Source organism: Pan troglodytes, chromosome 6, assembly GCF_028858775.2.
Source record: "Pan troglodytes isolate AG18354 chromosome 6, NHGRI_mPanTro3-v2.0_pri, whole genome shotgun sequence".
NCBI lineage: Eukaryota > Metazoa > Chordata > Mammalia > Primates > Hominidae > Pan > Pan troglodytes.
In genome coordinates, this window is record NC_072404.2 from 16,482,707 (window position 1) to 16,499,486 (window position 16,780).

The 16,780-nt window shown below is 37.4% G+C and overlaps 1 long non-coding RNA gene across 1 annotated transcript in view; it reads right to left on the reverse strand.

Annotated features, from left to right (window-relative positions):
- The window catches only part of LOC107975697 (uncharacterized), a 424,270-nt gene that overhangs the window by 270,317 nt on the left and 137,173 nt on the right, over nt 1-16,780 (reverse strand). The gene's annotated exons all lie outside the window — the stretch shown is intronic.

Genomic DNA, 16,780 nt, shown 5'->3' on the forward strand with positions numbered 1-16,780 from the left:
TCAAAGCATTCCAGAAACATAACTTCTAGCTAAGATTTAAACGATATGAGAAAACTACCCTGAATAAAAAAGATGAACCTATTGCTGGCAAGATGGCTGAACAGGAACAGCTCTGGTCTGCAGCTCACAGCGAGATTGACGCAGAAGGCGGGTGATTTCTGCATTTCCAACTGAGGTACCTGGTTCATCTCTTTGGGACTGGTTGGACAGTGGGTGCAACCAACGGAAGGTGAGCAGCAGAGTGGGGCATCACCTCATCCAGGAAGCGCAAGGGGTCAGGGAATTTTCTCCCCTACCCAAGGGAAGCTGTGAGGGTCTGAGCCTGAGGAACTCTGGCACAGATACTGCACTTGTCCTTCGGTCTTTGCAACCCACAAACCAGGAGATTCCTTCCTGTGCCTACCCCACTAGGGCCCTGGGTTTCAAGCACAAAACTGGACGGCCATTTGGGCAGACACCGAACTAGCTGCAGGATTTCTTTTTTTCCATACCCCAGTGGCGCCTGGAACGCCAGTGAGACAGAACTGTTCACTCCCCTGGAAAGGGGTGCTGAAGCCAGGGAGCCAAATGGTCTGGCTCGGCGGGTCCCACTACCACGGAGCCCGGCAAACTAAGATCCACTGGCTTGAAATTCTCACTGCCAGCACAGCAGCAGTCTAAGATCTACGCGGGACTTTCAAGCTTGGTGGGGGGAAGGGTGTCTGTCATTGCTGAGGCTTGAGTAGGAAGTTTTATGCTCGCAGTGTAAACAAAGCCACTGGGAAGTTCCAACTGGACGGAGCCTACTGCAGCTCAGCAAGACTGCAGCTAGACTGCCTCTCTAGATTCCCCCTCTCTGAGCAGAACATCTCTGAAAAAAATGGCAGTAGCCCCAGTCAGGGACTTATAGATAAAACCCCCATCTCCCTAGGACAGAGTACCTGGGGAAACAGGCGACTGTAGGCAAAGCTTCAGCAGACTTAAACATTCCTACCTAACAGCTCTGAAGAGAGCAGCAGACCTCCCAGCACAGTGTTCAAGCTCTGCTAAGGGTCAGACTGCCTCCCCAAGTGGGTCCCTGACCCCTGTGTATCCTGACTGGGAGACATCTCCCAGTAGGGGCCGACAAACACCTCATACAGGAGAGCTCTGGCTGGCATCTAGCAGGTGACCCTCTGGGACAAAGCTTCCAGAGGAGAGATCAGGCAGCAATCTTTGCTGTTCCACAGCCTCCGCTGGTGATATCCAGGAAAAACAGGATCGGGAGTGGACCTCCAGCAAACTCCAGCAGACCTGCAGCAGAGGGGCCTATCAGAATGATAACTAATAAACGGAAAGGAATAGCATGTCCTCAAAAAGACCCCATCCAAAGGTCATCAACAAAGACAAAAGGTAGAAAAATCCACAAAGATAGGGAGAAACCAGCACAAAAAGGCTGAAAATTCCAAAAACCAGAATGCCTCTTCTCCTCTAAAGGATCACAACTCCTTGCCAGCAAGGAAATGAAACTTGATGGAGAATGAGTTTGACGAACTGACAGAAGTAGGCTTCAGAAGGTGGGTAATAATAAACTCCTCCAAGCTAAAAGAGCATGTTGTAACCCAATGCAAGGAAGCTAAGAACCATGAAAAAAGGTTAGACAAATAGCTAACTAGAATATGACCAGTGCAGAGAAGAACATAAATGACCTGATGGATCTGAAAAACACAGCATGAGAACTTCAAGAAGCATACACACGTTCCAATAGGCAAATCGATCAAGTGGAAGAAAGGATATCAGTGATTGAAGATCAATTTAATGAAATAAAGAGAGAAGACAAGATTAGAGAAAAAAGAATAAAAAGCAACGAACACAGCCTCCAAGAAATATGGGACTATGTGAAAAGACCAAATCTACATTTGATTGGTGTACCTGAAAGTCGGGGAGAATGGAACCAAGTTGGAAAACACTCTTCAGCATATCATCCAGGAAAACTTCCCCAACCTAGCAAGACAGGCCAACATTCCAATTCAGGAAATACAGAGAACACCACAAAGATACTCCTCGAGAAGAGCAACCCCAAGAGAAATAATCATCAGATTCACCAAGGTTGAAATGGAGGAAAAAATGTTAAGGGCAGCCAAAGAGAAAGGTTGGGATATGCACAAAGGGAATCCCATCAGACTAACAGCAGATCTCTCTGCAGAAACCCTACAAGCCAGAAGACAGTGGGGGTTAATATTCAACATTCTTAAAGAAAAGAATTTTCAACCCAGAATTTCATATCCAGCCAAACTGAGCTTCACAAGCAAAGGAGAAATAAAATCCTTTACAGACAAGCAAATGCTGAGAGACTTTGTCACCACCAGGCCTGCCTTACAAGAGCTCCTGAAGGAAAACACTAAACATGAAAAGAAACAACCAGTACCAACCATGGCAAAAACATACCAAATTATAAAGAACATCGAAACTATGAAGAAACTGCATCAACTAATGGGCAAAACAACCAGCTAACATCATAATGACAGGATCAAATTCACACATAACAATATTAACCTTAAATGTAAATGGGCTAAATGTCCCAATTAAAAGATGCAGACTGGCAAATCTGATAAAGAGTCAAGACCCATCAGTGTGCTGTATTCAGGAGACCCATCTCATGAGCAAAGACACATACAGGCTCAAAATAAAGGGATGGAGGAATATTTACCAAGTAAATGGAGAGCAAAAAAGCAGGAGTTGCAATCCTAATCTCTGATAAAACAGACTTTAAACCAACAAAGATCAAAAGAGACAAAGAAGGCCATTACATAATGGTAAAGGGATCAATGCAGCAAGAAGAGCTAACTATTCTAAATATATGTGCACCTAAGACAGGAGCATCCAGATTCATAAAGCAAGTTCTTAGAGATCTACAAAGAGACTTAGACTCCCACACAATAATAGTGGGAGACTGTAACACTGCACTGTCAATATTAGACAGATCAACAAGACAGAAAATTAACAGTGATATTCAGGACTTGAACTCAGCTCTGGACCAAGTGGACCTAATACACTGCTACAGAACTCTCCACCCCAAATCAACAGAATATATATCCTTCTCAGCACCTCATCGCACTAATTCTAAAATTGACCACATAAATGGAAGTAAAACACTCCTCAGCAAATGCAAAAGAACAAAAATTATAAAAAACAGTCTCTCACACCATAGAGCAATCAAAATAGAACTCAGAATTAAGAAACTCACTCAAAACCACACAACTACATGGAAACTGAACAACCTGCTCCTGAGTGATTACTGGGTAAATAACGAAATTAAGGCAGAAATAAAGATGTTCACTGAAACCAATGAGAATGAAGACACAACATACCAGAATCTCTGAGACACATTGAAAGCATTGTGTAGAGAGAAACTTATAGCACTAAATGCCCAGAAGAGAAAGCAGGAAAAATCTAAAATTGACACCCTAACATCAAAATTTAAAAAACTAGAGAAGCAACAGCAAACAAATTCAAAATCTAGCAGAAGACAAGAAATAACTAAGATCAGAGCAGAACTGAAGGACATAAAGACACAAAAAACCCTTCAAAAAAATCAAAGAATCCAGGAGTGGATTTTTCAAAAAGATCAACAAAATAGATAGAATGCTAGCCAGACTAATGAAGAAAAGAGAGAAGAATCAAATAGATGCAATTAAAAATGATATAAGGGATATCACCACTGATCCCACAGAAATACAAACCACCATCAGAGAATACTAGAAACACCTCTATGCAAATAAACTAGAAAATAGAAGAAATGGATAAAATCCTGGACACATACACCCTACCAAGTCTAAACCAGGAAGAAGTCAAATCCCTGAATAAACCAATAACAAGTTCTGAAATTGAGGCAGTAATTAATAGCATACCAACCAAAAAAAGTCCAGGACCAGATGGATTCACAGCCAAATTCTACCAAAGGTACAAAGAGGAGCCGGTACCATTCCTTCTGAAATTATTCCAAACAATAGAAAAACAGGGAATCCTTCCTAACTCATTTTGTGAGGCCAGCATCATCCTGATACCAAAACCTGGCAGAGACACAACAACAACAGAAAAATTTCAGTCCAATATCCCTGATGAACATTGATGTGAAAATCCTCAATAAAACACTGGCAAACTGAATCCAGCAGCACATCGAAAAGCTTATCCACCACAATCAAGTCAGCTTCATCCCTGTGATGCAAGGCTGGTTCAACATATGCAAATCAATAAACGTAACCCATCACATAAACAGAACCAATGACAAAAACCACATGATTATCTCAATGGATGCAGAAAAGGCCTTCAACAAAATTCAACACCGCTTCATGCTAAAAACTCTCAATAAACTAGGTATCGATGGAACATACCTCAAAATAATAAGAGCTAATTATGACAAACCCACAGCCAATACCATACTGAATGGGCAAAAACTGGAAGCATTCTCTTTGAAAACCAGCACAAGACAAGGATGCCCTCTCTCACCACTCCTACTCAACATAGGATTGGATTTTCTGGCCAGGGCAATCAGGCAAGAGAAAGAAATAAAGGGTATTCAAACAGGAAGAGGGGAAGTCAAATTGTCCCTGTTTGCAGATGACATGATTGGTTATTTAGAAAACCCCATCGTCTCAACCCCAAATCTCCTTAAGCTGATAAGCAACTTCAGCAAAGTCTCAGGATACAAAATCAATGTGCAAAAATCACAAGCATTCCTATACACCAATAACAGATAAACAGAGCCAAATCATGAGTGAACTCCCATTCACAATTGCTACTAAGAGAATAAAGTACATAGGAATACAACTTCCAAGGGATGTGAAGGACCTCTTCAAGGAGAACTACAAACCACTGCTCAAGCAAATAAGAGAAGACACAAACAAATGGAAAAACATTCCATGCTCATGGATAGGAAGAATCAATATTGTGAAAATGGCCATACTGCCCAAAGTAATTTAGAGATTCAATGCTATCCCCACCAAGCTATCACTGACTTTCTTCAGAGAATTGGAAAAAACTACTTTAAACTTCATATGGAACCAAAAAGAGTGTGTATAGCCAAGACAATCTGGGCAAGAAGAACAAAGCTGGAGGCATCATGCTACCTGACTTCAAACTACACTATAAGGCTACAGTAAACAAAACAGCACAGTACTGGTACCAAAACAGATAAATAGGCCAATGGAACTGAATAGAGGCCTCAGAAATAACACCACACATCTACAACCATCTGATCTTTGGCCAACCTGACACAAATAAGCAATGGGGAAAAGATTCCCTATTTAATAAAAGGTGTTGGGAAAACTGGCTAGCCATATGCAGAAAATTCAAACTGGACACCTTCCTTACACTTTATATAAAAATCGACTCAAGATGGATCAAAGACTTAAATGTAAGACCTAGGACCATAAAAATCCTAGAAGAAAATCTGGGCAATACCATTCAGGACATAGGCATGGGCAAAGACTTCATGTCTAAAACACCAAAAGCAATGGCAACAAAAGCCAAAATTGACAAATGGGATCTAATTAAACTAAGGAGCTTCTGCACAGCAAAAGAAACTATCATCAGAGTAAACAGGCAACCTACAGAATGACAGAAAATTTTTGCAATCTATCCATCTGACAAAGGGCTAATATCCAGAATCTACAAAGAACTTAAACAAATTTACAAGAAAAAAACAACCCCATCAAAAAGTAGCCAAAGGATATGAAGAGACACTTCTCAAAAGAAGAAATTTATGTAGCTGACATATAAAAAAATGCTCATTATCACTGGTCATTACAGAAATCAAATCAAAACCACAGTGAGATACCACCTCATGCCAGTTAGAATGGCAATCATTTAAAAAGTCAGGAAACAACAGATGCTGGAGAGGATGTGGAGAAATAGGAATGCTTTTACACTGTCGGTGGGAGTGTAAATTAGTTCAACCATTGTGAAAGACAGTGTGGCGATTCCTCAAGGATCTAGAACCAGAGATACCATTTGACCCAGCAATCCCATTACTGGGTATATACCCCAAGGATTATAAATCATTCTACTATAAAGGCACATGCACATGTATGTTTATTGTGGCACTGTTCACAATAGCAAAGACTTGGAGCCAACCCAAATGTCCATCAATAATACACTGGATAAAGAAAATGTGGCACATATACACCACGGAATACTATGCAGCCATAAAAAAGGATGAGTTCATGTCCTTTGCAGGGACATGGATGAAGCTGGAAACCATCATTCTCAGCAAATTATCACAAGAACAGAAAACCAAACACCTCATGTTCTTACGCATAAATGGTAGCTGAACAATGAGAACACATGGACATAGGGAGGGGAGCATCACACACCGGGGCCTGTCGTGGGGCGGGGGGCTAGGGGAGGGATAACATTAGGAGAAATACCTAATGTAGGTGATGGGTTGATGGGTGCAGCAAGCCACCATGGCAAGTATATACCTATGTAACAAAACTGCACATTCTGCACATGTACCCCAGAACTTAAAGTATAATAAAAAAAAAGATGAACCTTAAAACTATCATGAGGGCCAAAACTGCTTATAGACTGTACATGTAGTCATGTACTACATAATGATGTTTCACCCAGTGACCGCATATAGGATGGTGATTCCATAAGATTATAATGGAGTTGAAAAATTCCTATTGCCTATTGACATCCTAGCCATCTTAAGATTGTAGCACAACACATTACTCATGTATTTGTGTCGTGGCTGGTGTAAACACACCTATTGTGCTGCCAGTTTTATAAAAGTATAGCACATACAATTATGCACTACATAATACTTGATAATAAATGACTATGTACTGGTCTATATATTTACAATACTATACATTTTATCATTATTTTAGAGTGCATTCCTCCTACTTATTAAAAAAACAGTTTACTGCAAAACAGTATGACATCTTACACCAGCAGCAGCCTCATACAGCTCATGTTTATTGCATCTCTTGTTTGCAACATTTTCTCTTTTGCTTGATTTAATCTTGTGTTGTTTTGTTGGTTGTGGCTCCTAAGCATATAAAATCAACTGCTGATGTTGCCAGTAAGAGGCCACATCAAATGTCTGACTCGGAAACAAAATTACAAGTGATTAAGGGCCATTAAGGTGGAAAGTCAGTGACGGTTATTGCTCACCAGTCAAGCACGTTCTATTCCACCATAGCTATGATCTTGAAGAACAAGAACAAAGTGACAGAAACTGTTAAAAGATCTGCTTCACTGAAGGCAACAAGACACAAATTTCAGGAAGGGCCTATATAAGGTAAAAAGAAACTTCTAATGACCTGGATTAAGGACCAGACAGAAAAGCATATCCCTCTCAGGACCATAACAATCATGTCTACAGCAAAAAGTTTGTTTGCTATGTTAAAAGAAAAGGCTGGGCCTGACTAGGATGTTGAATTTACTGCTAGCTCTCTGTGGTTTAAATGATTCAAGAATCATTATTTATTACATAATGTGAATATGTGTGGTGAGTCTGCAAGTGTTAATGAAAAGGCAGCTGAAGAATTTTTGGAAACACTACATAAGCTGACTGTGGAAGAAAATTACTTACCAGAGAAGATCTTCAATATGAATGAAACCTGCTTATGAATGCCTGAGAGGACTTTCATCCATGAGAAAACTAAGTCAGTGCCAGGGTTTAAGCTTTCTATGACAAGATAACAGTCTTGCTGGGGGCAATGTTGCAGGCCACGAATTGAAACCTTTCGTAATCTGGCACAGTGAGAACATGAGGGCCTTCCAGCACGTCAATAAGCATACATGGCCTTTGTACTACAAAGCAAAAAGAAGTAACGGATGACCCAGCTCCTCTTCCAAGATGGCCTCCTGAATTCCTATGCCAGTTAAATAAAAGAGTACTGTTTGGAGATAATATACCTTTCAAGATTTTGCTTATTGTTCATGATGTTCCTGCACATCTTCCTTTCACTGGTGATTATCCCAATGTCAAAGTGGTGTTTTCGTCTCTAAACACCAGCTCTTTGATCCAACCAATGGATCAAGAAGTAATAGCAGCTCTTAAGGCTGCTACCTGAAGAGGACATTATCTGCTTACAAGCAAATCTATGATGAAAAAAAGAAACAGATCAAACAAATCACTGCCATAGACATATTTCTGAAAAGAGTAACATCTCCTCAAAAAGAGCCTCAGGCAAGTCCTTCAGGAGGTATTCCAGAAGAACGCATTGTTACCACAGGAGATGACAGCTCTATGTGTGTTACTGCCCCTGAAGACCTTCCACTGGGACAGGATGTAGAGGCAGAAGACAGGGATACTGATCATCCTGACCCTATTAGACCTAGGCTAATGTGTGTGTTTGTGTCTTAGTTTTTAATTAAAAAGTTCAAAAAGTAAAATAAATAAATAGATAAATTTTTAAATAGAGAAAAGTTTATAGAATAAGGATATAAAGAAAATATTTTTGTACAGCTATACAATATGTTTGTGCTTTAAGTGTTTTTATAAGAGTCAAAAAGTTTAAAAAATTTTTAAAGTTTATAAAGTAAAAAAGTTACAGTGAGTTAAGGTTAATTTATTTGTAAAGAAAAAATTGTTTTCATAATTTTAATGTAGCCTAAGTATACAGTGCTTATAAAGCCTACAGCAGTGTACAGTAATGTCCTAGGCCTTCACATTCACTCACCCACTCATTCACTGACTCACCCAAGGAAATTTCCAGTCCTGCAAGCTCCATTTATAGTAAGTGCCTGAGACAGGTGTATCATTTTTTATCTTTCGTAACATACTTTACTGTACCTTTTCTGTATTTAGATATGTTTAGATAAATACTTACCATTATGTTACAAATGCCTCTAGTATTCAGTAAAATAACATGCTGTATAGATTTGTAGTGTAGGAGCAATAGGCTATATACCATACTGTCTAGGTGTGTAGTATGCTCAATCATCTAGGTTTGTGTAAGTACACCCTATGATGCTCACACAACAATGAAATTACCCAATGATGCATTTGTCAGAACATATCCCCATTGTTAAGTGACACACATTAATGTAATACATGTGCACAGATATATATCTGTAGTTTAACAGATTTAGTAGTTATTAGATTTTGAGAGACATACATTGACCCAATGTAAAGCTAAATCCACATTATACTATACAAAATAATATAATTTTAATCCATATTTAAAGGTTATTTGATGTCTTCAATCTGCAATGGCAAAGATAACTATTCTTTTCAATTTCAACTTGTTTTCCTGTTTAGTCATTTAACTAAGCTAAATTGAAAGTCTTCTGTGTGCCTGCCTGTGGTAGGTACTAGGACTATGAAGTTGGCACCCGCACTCAAGTAGCCTTCTGTAGGCGGGAAGGCGTGGGAATCAGCACTGCCAGAGAGCACTGCAAGCATCACTCTGGAGCCAAAGAAGGGGCAGCTCAACCAGACTGCAGAAGTCAGAAAAGACTCAGAGCTGATTCTTGCAGGCTAAGCATGGAGTTTTCAAGATGAAAGGATGGAGTTCTCTGACCTTCCTCTCCTTATATACTCTGAATTCCCTATACAAATCTGCTCAAAAGTGTGGTCTGTGGACTGGGACTTGCCAACAACTATTTCTGGTTCAACATTAAGTAAAGAAATTAAGAGCAAGCCTTTAGAACCTTTTATATCAATTTGATAGAGTATTTATAAGTCTGTTGAATCTAGCAATAAAAAGTTAGGGTTTGTATTTTCTATCCATTTTTCTGTTTCTTTAGGCTAATAATTCATTTTATTTCATTAAAACAAACTATTGGTCTGTGATGGATTGAAAACTTAAAAAAAAAATCTCTGCTGAAAACTTGTGTCCACACAAAAACCTGCACACATTGTTTGTAGCAGTTTTATTCTTAACTACCAAAACTTAGAAACAACCAAATGCCCTTCAGTAAGTGAATGAATAAACTGTGGTACATCCAGACAATGGAATATTATTCAGTGCTAAAAAGAAATAAACTAACAAGCCATGAAAAGACATGGAGGAAACTTAAATGCATATAATTATGTGAAAGAAGTCAATCTGAAAGGCTACATACTGTATGATTCCAACTATATGACATTCTGGGAAAGGCAAAACAATGAAGACAGTAAAAAGGTCAGTGGTTGCCAGAGGTTAACAGGGAGGAAGGAATGAATTGATGGCATATAAAGGATTTTTTAGGGCACTGCAACTATTCTGTATGGTATTATAACAGTGAATACATGTGATTATACACTTGACAAAATCCATAAAATGTCCAATATCAAGAGTGAACACCAAGAGTAAACTATGGACTTTGGGTGATAATGATGTATCAAGATGGGTTCATCGACTGTAGTAAATGCACCTCTCTGCTGTGGAATGTTGAAGGTTGGGGAAGTCTGAAGGTTGGGGAGTATATGTGGATAAGGGAATATGGGAAATCTCTGTACCTTCCACTGAATCTTTCTGTGAACCTAAAATTGAAGTCTATGAAAAGAAAAGCTGGTTCTTTCCCACAATTTGTTTAAGTGATACTGCTTTATTTTCATTACTCTTCTACCTCAAACTCTACCAGCTCCTCTGACCATATGAAATGTCATGGTAACTCCTTGTGAGACCCAAGAAATACGAGGTGGTAGGGACAATTATTCACTGCAGGCTGTAACGCTTCTTGTAAAAATTGAGAGGTAAAAATTCAAATATAAAGAAATATATTACATAAGATATTAAAGGCTGTAACTCCATTCCCCAGGCACAACAAAAATCGTTAATATAACTAATATCACTCCACTGTTTTTGTGAGACTATATTATGTATACTCATTTGCAACTTTCCAACTTGCACATTTTCCTATGCAAATACAGAAGGATAACTGTAAAGACGTAACATTTATTGAGTGTCTACTAGATACCAGAAAATGTTCTAAAAACTTTATAAGGTATTATTCATTTGCTTTATGAAACTCTATAAAGTAGATACTATTGTTATGCCCATTACACAGATGAAAAAGCTGAGGTGCAGATGTATTTTGTTCAATTTCTCACAGATAATTAAGTGGCAGATCTCAGAAATCAAAATATATATGATTCTACTTCATTCTTATTAATGACTAGTTAGCATTCCTATTTTGTAAAGTTAACAATTCCTACTTTAATAGGCATTTGGATTATTTTGTTACTTTACTACCAGAAGTAATGCTGCAACATCTTCTACATGTCACTTTATTCACTAATATTAGTATTTCCATACAATAAATTCCTAAATATGGAACACTAGTTCAAAGGGTTTAATACATTTCAGTTATAACAGGTATTGGCAAATTGTCCTCCACAATAAGAGGAGTATCAATTGACACACTATTATCAATTGTGTATTAGGATTATCAGTTATTTATCCTTTATGAATACCATATATTATCATTTAAAAATTTTTTTCAACCAGAGAATCAAAACTGCTCTATTATTGTTATAGAAATCTTAAAGTTGCCTTATAAAGATTTGATTTTTTTGGAGATGGTTGTGTATGGCATCTGGGTTGATGAGTCAAATTCTTCTTTCTCACTTCCCCTTCTGCTCCACCTGCAGAAAGAAGGAACGGACGCACACCTCCCCAAGGAGCCCTGGCACTAACTACAACACACACAGGGTTTGGCCAGACCTGGACCAGCTTTTGGAAAACACTAACTCAACTGTTATCCAACTTGCTGCAGTTAACCACCTGTCAGTCACCCATCAGGGGGCATGAAGCTCTGGTTTGATCACTTTGCTAAGGGCTGCACAAGGAAGAAAATAAGTCATAAAACACTATATTGTCAAGCAGTACTCACTGCTTCTCCTCTTCACTGTCCTCTACCTTGAGTCCCTCAAAATATTTCACCTGCATGACATTTCTTCACTTGAGATGCTGTTTGCCCTTTAAATGGCATCTTAGCATTTGAGGTCCTCTAGCTGTCTTCTTTCTCTTCCTTAGGCTGACAATTCTGCTGAAAGTTTGTGAAAAGACTTGACATTCACAAAATCTAAGGTCTTCTGGTGATACCAAATGTAACAGGAATGGAAGCATCATCAGCACTGTGCAACATTATGTTTCTTTAGCATGGTTTGGCTCAGGTTACAAAACCTGGGCAGCTGTACCACAGACAGAGGCTATGGCCATTTCCCCTCTATTTTATGATCGTCCCTGTTTCATTACTTTGTGCTTTCACTACATCCTGGCCTAGCAGTCTGTAGCAGCAGGCTAGAGAGATAAGGCCTTCTGGTAATAAATAAAGTAGAAGGTTAAAACCACAAAAAAGGGAATGTGGGAAATTGTGATGACAAGGCCATATGTTTAGCCTTGGATATGTGCTCTAAGAGTAGCTGGGAGCCTTTTTACCCTCTTTTAAGAGGACTTCGCATTTACACTCTATCATCCAAACATTCATAAATGCATATGCTCACAGCCAGAGAATGAGACTATTTGACAGCACCCATTTCTTGTTAAGTGCAAATGACAGACACATGCAAGTGGCCTCCACTCAAGACACAATGCTATAGAATTCTAATTGTACTGAGGAAATAAATTAGAAAAATGTAAATTTACTGATAATTAGCCACAAATAGGATTACCCTCTCTACTCACCTTAGAACTCAAACGTATAGATAACAAAGTTCCTCAAAGGGGTGAGACAAAAAAAGGTGGGAGGTAAATTGAAACATATTTATCTAATTGAACAATTTGACCAATTGATAAATATGGAGTGGGGAGAAATCCTTGCTAGCATCCACTATATGATCTTTGACACACACTGGCTTTCATCACAAGTGCAGAAAAAAAAAATCCCCATAATAAATGATACCTAATTTTACTTTTCATTCAAGCCCTTAATTTTAAATACGGATCTAAATTCCATTGTTAAGGAAGCATATTACAATAATTATTTAGGAAATGAGAGAATAATGAAAGAAAATTTTAAATCTCTTTCCTATGCACAAAGGAAAATATTTTTAATACAGATTAATATTTAGGATTTTTATCCTATGTAGCTCAATTTTTTCATATTTTTTTTTCCTGACCACCTCAACACACTGCTTTTGCATGATTAAGAGAAAAACAAATCAAGGTTGGACAAAAGCTACAAATGAAAGGAGTGGCTTGAATAACATAAGATGTATTTACTAAAGCACGAAAGCTCCCCCTTGTGATATGAAGTGACCAGCCAGGAGGGAGCAGGGACTTGTCTGGCTGTCAGGTGAGCATTTGAAGTATTACTCGCTGTATCTTATTATTGGTTTTTAATTGACTCAGGTCTCCTTCAACCACAGGTAAGTAACTATAGAACCCAACGAGTCTAGATAAAAGTGATTAAAAAGAACTGCAAGCATTTTATAGAAACCACAATAAATTCCAAATGGATTAAAGATTTAAATGTAATAAATTATATAATGAAATGTTGATAGATAATTTTATATTTGACTGGGGAAGGACTTTCTAAACAGGATATCAAAATCACAAGCCATAAAAGATGCCACTAGATTTTTCACATAAAATTCCTAAACTTCACCTAAATTAAATTCCTTAAACTAAATTAAAACTAAGAAAAACAAAATTGCGATATATACAACAGGCCAATAGCGCATACACTTATGAAAGAATGAGCTTTTAAGCTTTTTTAAGAAAGAAACAACACACCATTTTGGCTAATAAGCACACTAAGATACATCAAACTTTATTGGTAATAAAGAATAAAAGTTACAAATTAAAAGACCAATGAGATAGTATTTTTTTTCATGTACCTACGATCTTGGCTAAGATTTAAAAGAATAATGCCCAATGCTTAGTATGCAGAAATAGACACTTTAATACATAGGAGTATATTTACACATGCAAGTTTCCTGGGGGCCTGGGAGGAATCTAGTAATATATATAAAAACTGAAATAGGCATATTCCTTTAACCAGAAATGCAATCTCTACAAATTTATCAGACAAACATGTGAGCATAACTAAGCAACAAATATCCAAAAAGTATTGCTTATAGTAATGAAGTATTGCAAGCAATAGTAAATGTTTATTGTTTCAAATTTGGTAAATAAATTAATCCATTTTTACAAATTAATACTTTGCAGCTATTAAATACAATCATATCATCTATGCTTTACGATTCCATTAAATGTAGAGAATATAATTATTAAGTGAAAAAGCAAATATTAAATATTATAAAGTTTTTTAATGTTTTATCTATATTTAAAATTCTAATAAATTCATGCTTTCACGTGAAGAATTATTATCCTGGGGAAAGAGGGGCGGGAGTTTGATGAGGGAGCTTATTTAACCAGTGATTTTTATTTTTCTTGGTAGACTTCTCTGTTTTCTATGTTTTATGCAATATATATAAATAACTTTTATAACAACAAAAATTAGTTTTTCTTAAAAATATAAACAAATCCTTATTTTGGACTTTTTTTTTCACCATGACTGCTTTTTGAAGACTTCAGATACTGAATTTGAAACAGCATAGAAATAAACAATGGGTTTTTTTAAATCTGTGTGTTGACTATTCCTAACTCTGAAGGAAGTACATTCTAGCAGTTGGTCCTGAATATAAATAACCATAGCTAAAATAAAACTTTTAGAGTAGACTTCTGAAATTATTTCCTCCAATTATTCCATCTTACAGACAGAAATTTTAAATTTGGGTAGATAATATGTCTTTGCAAAGTCACAAAGCAGTGGGCAGCAGACCAGAATGAAAATGCAGATACCCTCCCTCCTTAATCAACTTTCCTTTGTGTGACTGAAAACTTCCACTTTTGTGACTTTTATTGCATATGAGTTTTCAAACAAATTTTTAAAGTAGTTCTCATAGCATGCTAGTGTTATCTTGAACAATGACATACATAATGAAACTGACTGCATAGTCTGCATTCCCTTATTAGTAAGGACATACCCAAACTATCCATGACCCAAATGTGCCATTTATCAAAATAATCATGATGATGATTATATCCTACCATAGAGCTACTGCAATGTGCGAGCCACCATGTTAATGCTTTATATGCATTATCTCATTTAATTTTTATAACCTAGATAGAAATTCTTATTATCTGCATTTTATTGATGAGAAAACAAAGTCTTAGAAGAGTGACTTAACCAACATCATAGAGCTAGTGTGACATTCTATTACAGCACCTCCTTGGTGTATCTGACTCCCAGATTTAAAAATAAAAGACTTCTCCATTGCTACCTTAAATTGCTTCATAAAGATGGCCAAAGATTCAAGACATATCACATGTCTTCATGATAGTGGATTAAAACGAAGCACCATTTTCATAATGTCCAACATATTATAACATATGATAGGCCATGTTGCAATATATTTCCATGCCTCCTTTAAAAACGGTCTAATAATGTGTTAATCTATAACTAACCTCTGCAGTAGACCTAGAACCACTGACCCATCTCATACTTACCAAAAGACAGCAAGTCTTTCCTAAACTGTCTACAGACAACTTAAGAAAAAGTGGTGAGAATATCAATAAATTATTATATAGCACATGTTCAATTATGTTCAGACACTGATTTAAAATAAGTAATAGAAGTAAATCTTTAGTAGATCTGCCTTTACTATATTTTGCTGTAAATCTCCCTTCTTCCTCATTCATTTGCTCTTTTAGTTACATTCTTCTTACATGCTTCCTTATTAATTTCTCTTTCAATCATTCTGTTTATGTTTACCTGCTGAAGTCTTAAATTGTACTCTTGTTATTTTCCCATCAATTATATTGTAGGTTCCATGTACCATTCACTCACCCAATCCTTCACAAGAAGTATCCCTGGTAAGCAGCACAGATGAGCAGTGAAGGAAAACAAGAGAGGGGAACCATTGCAGCAATGCTAAATAAGCTGGAATTTAGAGATTGATCTCAGTAAATCAGCTAGAGATGAAAGTAGAATGCCAGAGTCATCCCTCCTTCTCCCTAAGTTTAGATGAAGGCATCACAGGGGCAGGGACATTAAGCAAGAAGAAAGCCAGGAAGAACCTGGAGGCATTTTTAGATGTGGTGGCCAAGCCTCTCCTTCAGTTTTCTGAGGGCTCTTTCCTTTTAGACACCTTTGCCCTGGAAAATACGGTGAAAAAACAAGGGTCAACTTGCATAGGGCTTATTTTATGACTAAGGGAAAAAGAAAGGGGAGAAGACTTTCAAGGCCAATCAATTTACCAGGATAAAAAATGAGAAAGAAACCGTAGCTACTAAGCAATAAGCATTATCCACTTACACACTTAATCAGGGTTAACTCCTGGGAGGAAGTTGGAATACATTCCAGTTTTGTATCAATGGCAGGAGCAAAATGAAACCAAGTAGGAGGAAAGTAGCCAGTGGGAGTGAGAGGTGTCCTGAATATATGTGGGATTCCTGGGACTGAGGAGAGGAAGAGAAAGATAGTAGTAAAATGTGATAAAGTGTAAATAAAGATCAGATGCTAGAGCCAACTAACCCAGACTCAAATCCTCCCTCTGGCCCTAGCCAGTTGTGTTTTTGTGAGTAATCTTGAGCATTGAGCTAACATTCTCTGAGCCTCAATGATTTTCCTTATATAAAGAAGCTAACAATACCTACCTGGAAAAATAATACATAATCTATGTAAAATGCCTAGCATACATAGGGCCTGACACCTAGAATATAATCAAATACATAGTGGGATTTTCCTGCTGCTCTAGATTGCTAATTTGCATTTAAGGTTGCAAAATTTGACAAACAACAATAGAGGATGCCAAGTTTAATTTCAATTATAGATAACTAGGTATAAATTCTCCAGTATAAGTGTGACCCATGCA